Below are 13904 nucleotides of genomic sequence, written 5' to 3'. Positions count from 1 at the left end.
GGAAGGTGGAGGTGAACTCATTCAGACCCTGTGCCCACCAGACACGCATGCCAGGGGCTCCATTACATTTGGGCTCGGGTCCCAGTGCCTGGTCTGGGCCTACCTGCTGGGCGGTCCCCACTGTGGCTCCCAGCCTTCCCGATTCCTGGTCCTACGTGCCTCTGTCACCCCCTCCCCTCCTGGGTGGACGGCCCATGTGACCGGGTTCTAAGGGCTAGAATATGATGACCGGGTGTTTTTCTGAGCCGATTCATGGAATTTCTGGTTTCCTCTCTCGTGGGTCCATTCTCTGTCTCTGCCTCGGACTCTGTCTCTCTCTTTGTGTCTCATAGGCGCAGGTCCTGTGGGCTCCAGGGTCCAGGTGACAACCCTCAGAAGCCTACCTTGTGGCCCGTGTCCCTCCCCTGGACCGGTGCTCAGGTCCCTCACGAGGCCTCCTCTCCCCAGCCAGGGCTCTGCCTGGGGAACCACTTCCTAATGAGGACCCGAGGCTCCAACAAGGAGGCTCTTGACCTCGGTGTCCACACCAGGGTCCACTGCTTGACCACGTGCTGCAAACCCAGGTCCTCGGTCCTCCAGGCCCCCAGGCTGCCCTCCACTCCGAGGGACCTTGAGGGAGTAGGAAGCATTTTCCCAGGAGGGGAGAACAGAGGGCCAGGGATGAAGATCCCAGGACACAGACTCATCTATGAGCCTGTGGGACCCTTGGGACACTGTCGACACAGCCCAGTTTAGGAGGAGGAAGCTGAGTCCTTCTGTGCCGTAGCCCCGTCCCCACTTCCTAGTTCCATGGGCTCAGCGTCGTGGACACAGGACCCCAGGCCCGTCCTCCCCTAGTTCCTGTCAATCCCCCCGGACACTTGTGGACCCCCTGACCCTCAGCCGGCACATATCCCCTCCCTATGTGGTGGGTCCCGGGCTATTGCCAGGAATCCTGATGTCCCTGCCCCATGGCCCCACTGCCTCCAGCCTTTCTCTTCTTTGCCCTGTATTTACCACCCCCTCCCAGTGTGGACTCCCCTCTGATCTCCAGTGGGACAGTCAGAATGTGTGTGTGTGTGTGTGTGTGTGTGTGTGTGTGTGTGTGGTTGTGTGTGTGTGCACGCGCCTTTCTGGAGATGCCCAGAGGTCACAGCCTCGCATGGATGGGGCACATAGGGACCCCTGAGCATCTCAGGGGCTCTCATTCCCAGGGAGAACCCCATGAGGGCGTAGAGGCTGGCCTAGGATTGGAGACCAGCCCTGCTCCTTGGATCCTGCACACCTCACTTGTCCTAGGCCAGTCCTTGCCTCTCCTGACCTCAGTGTCCCCCCTGTCCCTGAGGGTCAGACGGGGAAGTGCATCAGCGTGGCCGTGGTCCAGGCTCGCCCCCAGGGGTAGGTGGAGGGGAGGTGCCCTGGGTACACAGGCCTCCCTCCCCAAGGCCAGCCGGGTCTGTGTCATGGCCAGGTATGCCCAGGTACCGGCACTCAACACCTGTGGATGATCCAGAGGTGACGCTGACGTGCATGAATCCAATGGCTCCCCACCTGGCTGGTCCCCCATGTTCCCCCCTCTGCCAACTACTCTGGAACCCCAACCTTCCTGAGCCCCAGAACCATGCCCTCCCCATCCAGGCAGGCCTCACGGTGCGAGGCCAGGTGGGTTGGACATCTGGGGACACGACAGCCAGTGACTACACCCACCCCACCCAGCTGGCCTGGACCGCAGACTCCACCCCGGGGTCCAGGTGCATGGACCCGGGGGCATGGCTGGGCCAGGCCTCCTGGAGGCAGCAGTGGAGGCCGACTCAGGGCCGGGAGATGTCGGTCCGCCCCTTGCCCTCTCCTTTCCTCCTTCCGCCTTGTCTTCCTGGCAGGACCTTGGACAGAGGTCCAGCCTGGCTGCAGCCCTGGGCGGAGTCAGAGGGTGGGAAGAGGCCCCTGGAGGCCAGAGGGCACCTCCAGGAAAACCAAGTGTCAGGGGGCCACTTTAACTGGGCATCCCCCGGGCACTCAGTGATTTCAGCCCTTTGTATACATGAGTCATGACCCCGGCACCGGGTCCTGGCCTCTTCCTCACCCCAAGAGCCCCTCATCCTCCCCAGCCAAGGCCCGTGGGTGGCCGGCCCTCCCTCCAGCCCCAAGAGGTCCAGCTGCTCCACATGCTCTACATCTTTCCCGGCTGGAGCCCGAGCAGCCATCAGCGGCCTGGATCCGGGCCCTGGAGCCCCTCAGGGAGGACAGGTGAGACCGGGCAGGAGCCAGGAGAGGGCCGAGTGGAGGCTCCTTGAGGTCATGGCCTCCTGCTCAGCCCAGACCCAGGTGTGTGCCGACCCCTAGGGCACCTGGACCCCAGCTGCCGGGCAGGCTCGGGGACAGAGACCACAATGTGGCTCCTGGTAGCTCACAGGTGTCCCTGTGTCCTGTAGCTAGACCTGTCCTACCAGCTGGACTCCCTCCTGGTCGGCCAGCAATATCTGTGGCCAAGAGGCACAGGCCACCGTCAAGGTCTGGGAAGAATGAGTGGCCAGGCACAAGGGGAAGGATCACCCTCGACTCGGGGGGGTCCCTGCCCGGGCTGGCGGGGGCTCCGGAGGTGGTATTCCAGCTCTCTGCTGACCAGCCCTGTGCCCAGAAACACCTGCCTCCCTTCTCTGGGCCTCACTCTCCTGCTCTGTGAAATGGGTGATGCAGACTGACCCCTCCCACGGCAGGAACAAGGCGGGACCCCAGGTCCCTGGCTGGCCTCCCAGTCCCTCCTGGAGACCCCAGGGCCCAGGCTGTCCTCCCAGTCCTTCCCAGAGACATCGGGCTTCAGTGCAGCCTCAGCCGCCACACGCCCCGGGGCAGCCTTGGGCCCTCACGAGCTCTGTCTCTCAGGGTCCGCAAGCACAGCTCCTCACTGCCCCTGACCCCCCAGCCGGCGGGCGACACCGCATCACCGGTGCCGGCCTGGACGTGAGGATCAGCAGCTTGGACGAGAGCATCTGCCGAGCTGGCAGGGGGCATGTCCCTTGGTCCCCTCTCCGAGACCTCTCTGGGTACAGACGTCACTTGAACAACTCCTCTGACAGGAGACCATCTCTGGACCTGCCGGGTAATCCAGCCCCGGGAGGAGGCGATGACCTGCTCTGCTCTACAGAGGAGGAGACTGAGGCAACATCATCCTCCCAGGCCGGTGCCTGGGAATCCATGCTTATCTGGGGGCAAATACCAAGCCCGTGAGCTCCCTGCACATCTAGGATGCCGTGGCTCTGACGACACTGACTGGTCACGTCCCCTGCGCCTGGCAAGCTGTGGTGACCCCCGACTCCTTACCTGACGTCCAAGCCCCGAGTGAACTGGGCCAGATGCCCTCCCCAGGGTGTTCCCCTCCCCCCTCCCTAGTGTTTTCCTCCCCCAGGGAGCCCACCATCCCTGCCCCTTGAGCCCCCTGCTACCACCGCCCCGCTCCATGGCTCCCATCCAGAGCACCCTCATCTCTAAGGCTGGCTTCAGAGGTCACCTCCTCGGGGTCCTGAGAAAGCCCACGCTTCGGGTCAGAGCGACCCAGGCTCACACCCACAGCGGGGCCACGTCAGAGTCCTGTGACACGCAAGCTCTATGCCAGCTTCTGGGACCTCGGTGCTCTTTTTGGAAGATGGGGTCGGCGGCTCCCACCTCTGGTGGGTGTGTGGGGGATAAAAGCAGGGAGGTGAAGGTGTCCAAAGTGGGGGAGCTTGCAGGGGGAGGGGGCTCTCGGGAAGGCAGGGGGAGGGGATGGAGAGGAGGGAAAGGCGGCCTGACCTCTCCCTGCCCAGACTCGTGTCCCCCTCCCCCTCCCCCTGCTCAGCCAGGCGCCCGGATGAACAGTGGAGTGGAGTGTGGGGGCCAGGTCAGCAGGGTGGGGGTCTGTCTCGTTTCCCTCTTGACCCGGGTCTCCATACCCGCTGCGTCCAGCCGCCCTGCCTGGGTGGAGTGGCCGTGGCCCCAGGCCTAAGAGGATATGAGGGTCACTGAGCGGGCGTCGGAGATCGGATACGTGCGACCCCAGGTGTCGTGGGCTCCTGCCGCGAGGTGGTCCCGTGTGCGCAGTCCCATGGTCCCGGTGCACCTGTGCAGGCTCCACCTGCCTCGACCTTTGCTGGGAGCACCTCCCCGCCCACAAGTCTCCCGCGCCACATCCTGCCCGAAGGTGGGAGCCAGGGGCCACGCTAGCCGGACTGGTGAAGCTCCTCCTCCAAGCGCTCGTGGAACAGTCGGGAAACTGAGGCCAGGAAAGGCAGGGACTGGCCGGGGACCCACCAGGTGAGCAGAGACTAGAGGGGCTGGGGGAGGTTTCGGGCTCCTAGTCCAGGGCTTCACTTTCCCAGGGGGTTTTCGAGGGAATGAGAGCCTCTAAGATCCTGAAGGACCACTGAACCTATCCCGTGTGGGGTCCTTCCCTCTGGGCATCTCTGAATGGGCACAGGTCCACGCAATTGCATGGAAACACAGTCCCCCGCCCCCCAGTAACTAACCACCCGCGTGGGGGTCAAAGGATGAGTGGACCCTGGAGGTGACAGGGGTTGGGGGAGAGAAGAGGTGTGGGGCGGGGACATTGTCTCCAGGGAACATGCCCATGAGGGGAGCCACGCCAGGCCGATGGCCAGGGGATCCCAAATGCCCCCGTGTGTATCACAGGCACCCCCATTCTAGAGAAGCACCCCACTCAGCCCCTGTGGTTGGAGACCTTCGAATGCGCAACGTGTTCTCATGCTGTGTCCTGATAAATCGAGGCTGTGGTCTCAGGAAAGCCCACAGGGAGAGCCTTTTCCCACTTGCAGACGGTGGGTCCGGTCTCACCCCCGAAGCCTCTGGTCACGTGCCTGGAGGGACGCAAAGGTGATACCGGGAGCCCAGGACAGGCCAGTCTAGCCTGACACGGCCCTGATCCGAATGGTGAGCCGCACGAGCCTCCCTGTGTCTGTGAGTGTGTGTGAGGCTGTGTGTGCTTGTAAGGATGGGACGTGGGGGAGAAGCCACCCAGAGCAGGAACAGGCTGATGGGAGGGTCATGTTCACACCCCAGGTGAAGGGTGACTGGGAGGGACAGGGTGAGTTGTGTAGAGCTACAGGAAACAGGGACACATTCTGGTGTCCGTCCCTGAGCCCGGCCGGAAGCTGGGGTCCAGGTGCCCTAGGGGTCGGCACACACCTGGCTCTGGGCTGAGCAGGAGGCCATGACCTCAAGGAGACTCCACTCGGTCCTCTCCTGTGTTCTGTGCCAGGCGCACCCCTTCCTCATCCTTCCATGGCCACGTGTGCCCATGAGCCTCACGGGATAGCAGGCACGGGACGTGTCTACAGGTGGCTCCCTGATGGCACCCCTACAAGTAGATGCCACAAGGACCCCACTGTGCAGATGGGGAGACCGGGGAGCCCCAGGAGGCACGGGGTCTGTGCGGGGTCCCAGCACTGGTCAGGAGGAAAACCCAGGTCTGAACCCAGCTCCGGGTCCCCAAAGCCGTGGCACCGGCCACACCAGGCCTTGTGGGGACGTGTCTGGGCTGTGTTGGTGTCACTGTAGGGACAGGGCATGGGGTGGAGGGGACTCCTTTGCAGCCTGGGAGGGGCTCTTGTGGGAGGAGGAAGCCGGGTAAGGTGACCCCAGGAATTGACCTCACCTCCCTGGTCACAGAGCCCAATTGAACTCAGAACCCGGGTCACCAGGCACCCACATTCTGGAGACAGTGCCCAACTGGGCTCATTCGTTGGGACACCTTTGCCTGACGAACATGTTCTCCTGTTGTGTGCCCGTGTCCCGCGGCTGCCGGCTCAGGGGAGCCAATGGCCACGACACTTCCCGACCCTGGAGACAGTGCGTCAGGTCGTGCACAGGACGCCTCAGGTCTCTAGCTCGCAGGGACCCAAAGGTAACACAGGAGACCCAGAGACATCCAGTCCAGCCCGACACCACTCTGATCTGACCTGTGCGGCCCCACGTCCCCTCCCGTGTGTGTGTGTGTGTGTGTGTGTGTGTGTGCGTGGAAGGAGGGGTCGTGTGTGGAGGGCCCACCTGAGCAGGTGCAGGCTGATGAAGGGGTCAGATGCCTGGTGGGCGGGTCAGGCTCACACCCCCGTCAAGGCTGGAGGGTAGGGACAGGGTCTGCTGGGGTGGCCCTCTTGTCCTCGAGGTTCATCCTGAGCCCTGCTGGTGGATGTCACTGTGTCCCAGGGGCAGGGCTGTGTCCGATCTGGGAGCCACAGGTGGAGAGGGTGGAAGGACTCTGAGGATGACTGGGCGGGACTGTGATGTCTCCGGACCATCCGCGCGTCACTGTCTTTCCAGAAATCAACCGATGAAATCGGGAAACGTCTGGCCGAATCCCATTACACCTGCCGTAGGGAGTTGTGCGTGTGCCCCGTCATCCAGGAGGGCCACCCTGGGCCCAGGGAGAGAGTGGACGCACGGAGGTCTTGGGAAGCAGAGCTTGGAGATGGCCTGGGAAGGCCTCCTTCACCGCCCTGGCCCCTCCACAGGGTGCTGGTTCACCGGTCCTGGGATCAGGACTCACAGCCCCCGGAGCCAGAGCCCGAGGGTGAGAAGGCTGGGGGTGGGAGATGTGTGTTCATGGGACCAGGGCGGTGCTGGGCCACCCATGGAGGAGCCCCCGGGGCTGGTGTGGGGCCAGGAGCAGAGACTGAGAGTCCCGGGCTGCGGCCTGCAGAGGGGCAGAGGTCCTCGTGTGGGTTCCTGGCCGTGGCTTCTCGGGGAGGCTCTGGGGTGAGTTGTGTCTCTGCAAAGGCCCCTGGAGAGGCCGGCGCTGGGTGGGTGGGGGACCGTCCTTCCTCTCACCATGAGGCCTTGGAGCCGCTGCAACCATCACTCTGTTTCCTTCTCAAGAGTCCGGGGCAGGAGCAGAAGCCGGTGCGGCTCCAGAGCCCGACCCAAGGGCATCGGGGTCCTCGGCGTCTCTGCAGGCGGGGGTGGAGTCTGGGGCGACTCCTGCAGGGGCCGGAGAGCCAGCAGGTGACCTGGGACCTGTGCTGGGACAGCGGGCACCTGAGCAGAGTCAGTTGGTTCCTGCTTCTGCTCCCGACACCGTTCCTGCCACCGCCCTTGTTCCCATATGGATTCCGACTACAAATCAAGGGCTCAAAGGCCTTCGAGGGGTGTTTATTGTATTTCTAATTGTTGCTCCAGTCCCAGTCCCCGACCCCTCCACCAGAATGACTCTTCCTCTTCTCCCTTATCCTTTCTCTCCTCTACTTTTTAGCTGGTACATTATTTGTTCATGGTATGTTTAAAATCCACATTAATCTTCAATAAAAATGTTGTTTATTTTATGTTGTGCAATCCCTGAGCACTGGGCACGCTCACGACGCTGTGAACCACGCCACAGAATTTTGCTGCAGAATATCTCCATCCCCAAGGGTCACCGTGTACCCGGAGCCCTCCCTCCCCATTCGTGCCCCCGCCAGCCCCTGGGAACCCCCAGTCTGCTTCCTCTCCGTGTTCCGTTACCTACTCTGGAGGTTTCCTTCAAGTGGAATGTCGCCAGAGATACCTTTGGGTCCGCACCGACTTTTCAGACGAGACAGATTCATTTTTGTACTTTGTGGTCGTTTGAAATAGGCTTTTTCTCGTTTGATATTGAAATCACAATGGGTTAAAGATTAGGTGGGAATATGGAGGCCCCTTCGGTGACAATGGGCACGGTCTCGGGGTGGAGACCCCTGTACGTGCTATGACACCACAGCCTAAAACCAGACAGGACACGGCTGGTCCTCCCGTGGCCCAAACAGAAACCGGGAGATGCAGAAGGCCGGACGGTCACACCACAGAGGGGAGAGCATCCCTCACGACCCAGGGCCAGAAGGTTCACAGGCCTCTGGGCCAAATAATGCTCCAAATCAGTGCGTTCCCCGGGATGGAGGCCAGACCCGTCCCAGTCCAAGGGGAGGCGACCCCCACGGGAGCAGGCGTCAGAGATGCGGGGGGTCCCGGGGAGGGACTCAGGCAAGTGAGACCCGGGGGAGGCAGCGGTGGTTGCCTTCAGAGGGGCAGGTTTCTGGTCTGGGGACCGGCAGCCCAGGTGACAACGTGAGGAAGCAGAGGCCCCAGCCGATCCCCAGCGAGAAGTCCTCGTCCTGCAGGGGACCGGCTGGCCCAGTACTAGGAGAGCCTCCAGACCCCCGGTCGGCCCTTCCCCAGCCCCCTGTGGGGCCCCAGGCAGGTTGGTCAGCTCCGCTCCCCTGAGTTCAGGGGAGGCCCTCGGCGGGTGGTGGGGTCCCCCAGGAAGAGGGACCCCGAGCCCTAGGACTCCAAGATGCACGCCTGCGGGTACGACAATCCAAAGTCGAGGAGATGGGCTTCCTGACCCAGCTCGTCTTACTAGTGACCCAGGCTGTGCTATTAGCCCCGGTGTCCCCATCTGTGACATGGGGATGTAACGGGCCTTCTAGATGGGTTGGTGCATTCCCTGAGACATGAGGTGGAATCGTGGCCTGGTGCCTGGAGGACATAAAGGGCCACCTGGAAGGCTGTCCCAGAGTCCCCCAGGGCACAGGATTCCGGAAGCCCCTCCTTGGCCCCTGCCCGCTGTCCCCCTTCTGGGAACACTCAGCGTTGTTTGCAGAGGAGGTGGAGACGATCCAGGAGGTCAACAGGTCCCACGTGGAGGAAGGTCAGCGCTGGAGGGACAGAAGGACGTGTCCCGTGCCCCCTTCCAGGGCCCGAGCTGTGACGCCCTCTGACCGGACCTCTGACCCGACCTGGTGTGGACCCCACTTCTATGGTTTCCCTCCCTCCCTCCTTCCGTTCCTCCTTCCCTAATTCAGCTGGGGAACTCAGGTCCCTGCTGTGTGCTGAGCACCGTGACTTCTCCAGTGAGCACGACCCGATAGGTCCCCCACGTGGCATCTTCCTTTGCAGGGTCTGAATGTTCCTGGCCGTGTCCCCTCTGGCGAGTCTGGGAGGGAGGCCTCTGCCCACGTTCCCGACAAGGAAGCACGAGTCCAGAAGGTCCAGACGACCTGCCCCAAGTGCCAGCGTGTGGAGCCTGGACAGAGGGTGGTCCCTGAGCAGAGGAGGACTCGGACCCACGCAGCCGGAGGAGGAGGGGGAGCACCGTGGCGGCCTGGCGCTCAAGTCCGCTGGGAGACGGTGTCCTACCCGGACCGGCCCTGTCCCCAGGGCATTCGGGGTACCTGCGATCCCAGGTGGCAGGCTGGCCCCGGTTGACAGGAGAGGAGGCGCCCCTGGGGCAGGACAGAGCCCTCAGGCAGAGAGGAGGGTCGCCCGTGCTCTCCCAGCGGCAGGTGGACTCGGGCACCCTGAGGTGGCATCACTGGGACAGCTGTGCCTGCGGCTGGGGTCCCCATACCTGTCCCCTCCTCAGGCCCAGCAAAGGCCTGTCTGCATGGCGTTTACCCCCAAACACAAAGTCTGGGCCAGGAACCACCCTCTTCAAGGCCTTGCCCCCATTCTCTCTGCCCACCTCAAGTTACAAAAATGGACAATAGTTCAGGTGGTGGTGGATGCCCAGAGATGTTTGTGTTTCTGGCCCACGTTGTGACGTCGCTGGCATTTTAAAGATCAGGGCTTTGATTCAAAAGGGGCAGGATGCCGAGGACCCCGGACAGCTTTCTGGAAACCTGCCTCCGTGCTTTGCCGCACCCTTTTCCGACCGGCTCCGCTCCGGGCCACGATCCCACGGCCTGGGGTCCTCAGATGGCCGAGGTGATGGCCTCGGCCTCTCACGCCTTCCTAGAGCGAGCCAGCTATGGCGGCAGGATGCACTGAGGTTTTCAGCAAATGCTCCTCCCAGAGAGCAAGGCTCACACTGGACGGGCTGCCAGGGAACAGCCGGCTCAGGGTTCCGGGAAGACACCAGAGGCTCACGAGCACTGAGGGGCATCGGAACGCCAGGCAGGAAGAGGGAGAGCGTCCGGTGTGCACAGGTGGGGAAGCCCAGCCCACGAGAATTTCCGGAAACGGTGGCCATCTCAGTGGCAGCCGATGTGGAGATCCACTTACAGCTGCCTGAGGTTTAATCAAACAATAGAACAGCCTGCTCAAGAAAGACCAGAGAGGGTCCTAGCTGTCTCCTCCCTCCCAGCTCAGCGTGAGGCCTTGCACACGTGCAGAGGAGACACGAGAAAGTTGGGAAAGAGGTACGTCAAGGGTAGATTTGTAAATGGCCAGAACTTTGAATGTGTTTCCAAACCACACCCAGATCCACTGGCAAGAAACAGGAGCCTTCCTGACCTCAGGTGTTGGAGCCCAACCTCTGGGCAAGAACTTGCCAACCACTAGGAAGCCAGAATTCAAAGTAAAAACAGAATTAATGTAAACCATGTTTAAAGAACTAAAGGAAAGGGATGTCTGGGTGACTCAGTCGATTAAACGTCTGACTTTGGCTCAGGTCATGATCTCACGGTTCGTGGGTTCGAGCTCCGCACCAGGCTCTGTGCTGACAGCTCGGAGCCTGGAGCCTGCTTCTCATTCAGTGTCTCCCTCTCTCTCTTCCCCTCCCCCGCTCGTGCTGTGTCTCTCTCTCAAAAATAAATAAACATTAAAAAAAATTTACAGAAACTACAGGAAAGTATGTGGATAATGACTTATGGAATAGAGAAAATAAAGACATGGAAATTATAAAATTTTTTTGAATGTTTATTTATTTTTGACATAGAGAGAGCCAGAGCATGAGCAGGGGAGAGGCAGAGAGAGGGAGACACAGAATCCGAAGCAGGCTCCAGGCTCTGAGCTGTCAGCACAGAGCCCGACATGGGGCTCGAACTCACAGACGGCAAGATCATGACCCGAGCCGAAGTCAGACACTCAACCGACTGAGCCACCCAGGTGCCCCAAGACACGGAAATTATAAAAAAAAAATGCAATGGAAACTCTGGAGTTGAAAAGTACTGTCACTTGTGTGGAAGATTTTCTGGGAGAGCTCAACAGTATATCTGAGATGGCTGAGAAAGTATCCCACACATTCGGCAAACTGTGAAGGGAGACCAAGAGAAACCATCTGATCTGAAGAGCAGAAAAAATGAAGGAACAGGAGCAGAGCCTTCAGGTTGTGGAACTCAATCAGGCAGCATAGCCATACTCACAGTCCAACAGAAGAGGAGGAAGAGAGAGGGAAGAGACAAGTATCTATTTAATACAAAAGAAGACAGTAAGTGACATGAGACATATAGAAAACAGATAGTGGAGGGCAGACATAAATCCAACCTTATCTAGAGTTCCACTAAATGTAAATGGATTAAACATTTCAATCAAAAGACAGACACTGTCAGACTGGATGGAAAACACCATCCAGCTCCATGATCTACAAGAGAAATGCTTCAGATTGAAGACACAAGGAGGTGAAAATAGCACGATGGAGAAAGAGACACCATGTGAACAGTGACCATGAGAGCTGGAGAAGGTCTATCAAATTTAGAAAAATAGACTTAATTTAAGACAAGAGAAATATTACTAGACACCAAGAGGGATATGCCATAGCAAATGGAGACTTGATTCTTCAAGAAGATAAAATAATTATAAATGTCCATGCATTCAACACCAGGGTCTTCCAAATTCATGAAGGTTCTCTCCGGTTCACTCTGACAAAAAAAAAAAATGAATAATAAGCACCACAATCAAAACCAAAAATGAGAAAAGACACTTAAGCTCCCAGTTGGAGAGGAAGAAGTGAAATGGTCTTTCTCCACAAACGACTGGTTCTCTCTGTAGAAGATCTTGGGAATCGACAACAAGAAAGTATAAAAATCAATAAATGAGTTTGCAGTGTCATCCATTGTGTTTCTGTGTACTAGCATTGGACAGTCTGTAACGAAAGCAAGAAGACATTTCGAGTCACAAAGTCCCCAAAAGAGTAACATGCTTAGCATAAATTTAACAAAGAAGTGCAAGGCTTGTGGGCTGACCTATAAGCCACTGCTGAGAGAGCTCAGATGTTGTACGTAGACGGAGGGATGTTCCATGCCCGTGGATTGGAAGAGTCAGTATTGTCAGGATGGCGAATCCCCCCGAATCAATATATAGATTCAATTCAATCACTGAGAAAATCCCAATGGGATTTTGGCGGGGTTTTTTGGGAAAGATACCAGCTGATCTTAAAATTTATATGGAATTGCAAGGGATCCAGATAGCGAAAACAATCTTGAAAAAGAACAATGTTGGAGGTCCTATACTTCTCAATTAAAAAGTATTGTTGGGGTGCCTGGGTAGCTCGGTCGGTTGAGCGTTCTACTTCAGCTCAGGTCATGATCTCACGGCCTGTGAGTTTGAGCCCTGCCTCGGGCTCTGTGCCGACAGCTCAGAGCCTGGAGCCTGTTTCGGATTCTGTGTCTCCCTCTCTCTCTGCCCCTCCCCCATTCATGCTCTGTCTCTCTCTGTCTCAAAAAAATAAATACAGGGGCGCCTGGGTGGCGCAGTCGGTTAAGCGTCCGACTTCAGCCAGGTCACGATCTCGCGGTCCGTGAGTTTGAGCCCCGCGTCAGGCTCTGGGCTGATGGCTCAGAGCCTGGAGCCTGTTTCCGATTCTGTGTCTCCCTCTCTCTCTGCCCCTCCCCCGTTCATGCTCTGTCTCCCTCTGTCCCAAAAATAAATAAAAAAACGTTGAAAAAAAAATACATGTTAAAAAAAATTAAAAAAAATAAAGGATAGACATATAGATTGATGGACTATATCGGAGAATATGGAAAGAAGCCCAACTATTTTTGTCTAATTGATCCTGACAAGGTGCCAGGGCAACTCATTGGTGAAAGGGAACATCTCCTACTAATTCTGCTGCGATAATGGTGAAACCACTTGCAAAAAGATTAATTTAAGCCTGCACTGCACAACATATGAAGAAACTAACTTAAGATAGAGCATAAATCTAAATGCAAGAGCTAAAGCTATAAAATTTCAAGAAGAAAACACAGGAGAAAATCTTCATGACCTTGGGCTAGCCAGATTTCTTAGATATACACCAAGAGCACGATCCATTTAAAACAAGACAGATTGGACTTCATCAAAATTAAAAACTTTTGTGATTCAAAAACACCATCGTTTCCAAAATGTAGAAAGAACTCTTGAGTAATGAAATAATAGAGGAAGAGGAGGAGGAGGAAGAGGACAAGCCCTAAAAATGAAAACTCAGCTTAAAAAACAAGTAGAAGATCTTTATATGCGTTTCACCACAGAAAACGCACGAATGGCCAAAGTCCCGTGGAAGCGACTCAGCGCCACTAGTCATCAGGGAAATACACATCGAAGCACAACAAACACCCCCTTACACCCACTAGAACGGCATCAGCCGAGAAAATGGGCAAAAACAGGTGTTGTCACGGATGTCGGGAACATGAGGCCATCGCCCGTTTCGAGTGGGAATATGAAAGTGCGGCCACCATGGAAAACACCTTGTCAGTTTCTCAAATAATTTCATAGCGCTGCTGGATGACCCAGGAGCCCTCTCCTAGGCACGTACCCCACAGAGCTGGAGACGTACGTCCACACGGAGACCTTCACGCAGATGTGGACACAGCATCCCTCGCCGAACCCCGAGGTGAAACAACCCAGGTGCGCAGCAGGAGGGGAATGGACAAACAGAACGTGGTCTGCCCCTATGATGGAATATTATATCGTTCAGCTGTGAAAAAGACCAAAACACCAGCCCCACGACCACGGGGATGTATCCCGAACACATGATACTGAGTGAAAGGCCACATATTACATGGATCCCCTTGTATGAAATGTCCAGAAGAGAAAAATCCACAGGGCTGGCTTCCAGGGGCTGGGGTGGGGTTGGGAATTGATGTCGGGAATTATGAGGGACCTTGTTGGGGAGGTGGGCATGTTCCAAAAGTAGATTTTGCCGAAGGCTGCGCAAGCCTGAAATAGAGCAAAAATCCCGAATTGTCCAGGTAACACGATGAACTCTAGGGGATGTGACGTACTTGCCG

The sequence above is a fragment of the Prionailurus viverrinus genome, unplaced genomic scaffold (assembly GCF_022837055.1).
Source record: "Prionailurus viverrinus isolate Anna unplaced genomic scaffold, UM_Priviv_1.0 scaffold_93, whole genome shotgun sequence".
Classification (NCBI taxonomy): domain Eukaryota; kingdom Metazoa; phylum Chordata; class Mammalia; order Carnivora; family Felidae; genus Prionailurus; species Prionailurus viverrinus.
The sequence above is the reverse complement of the archived record's forward strand: the minus strand, read 5'-3'. Positions refer to the sequence as shown.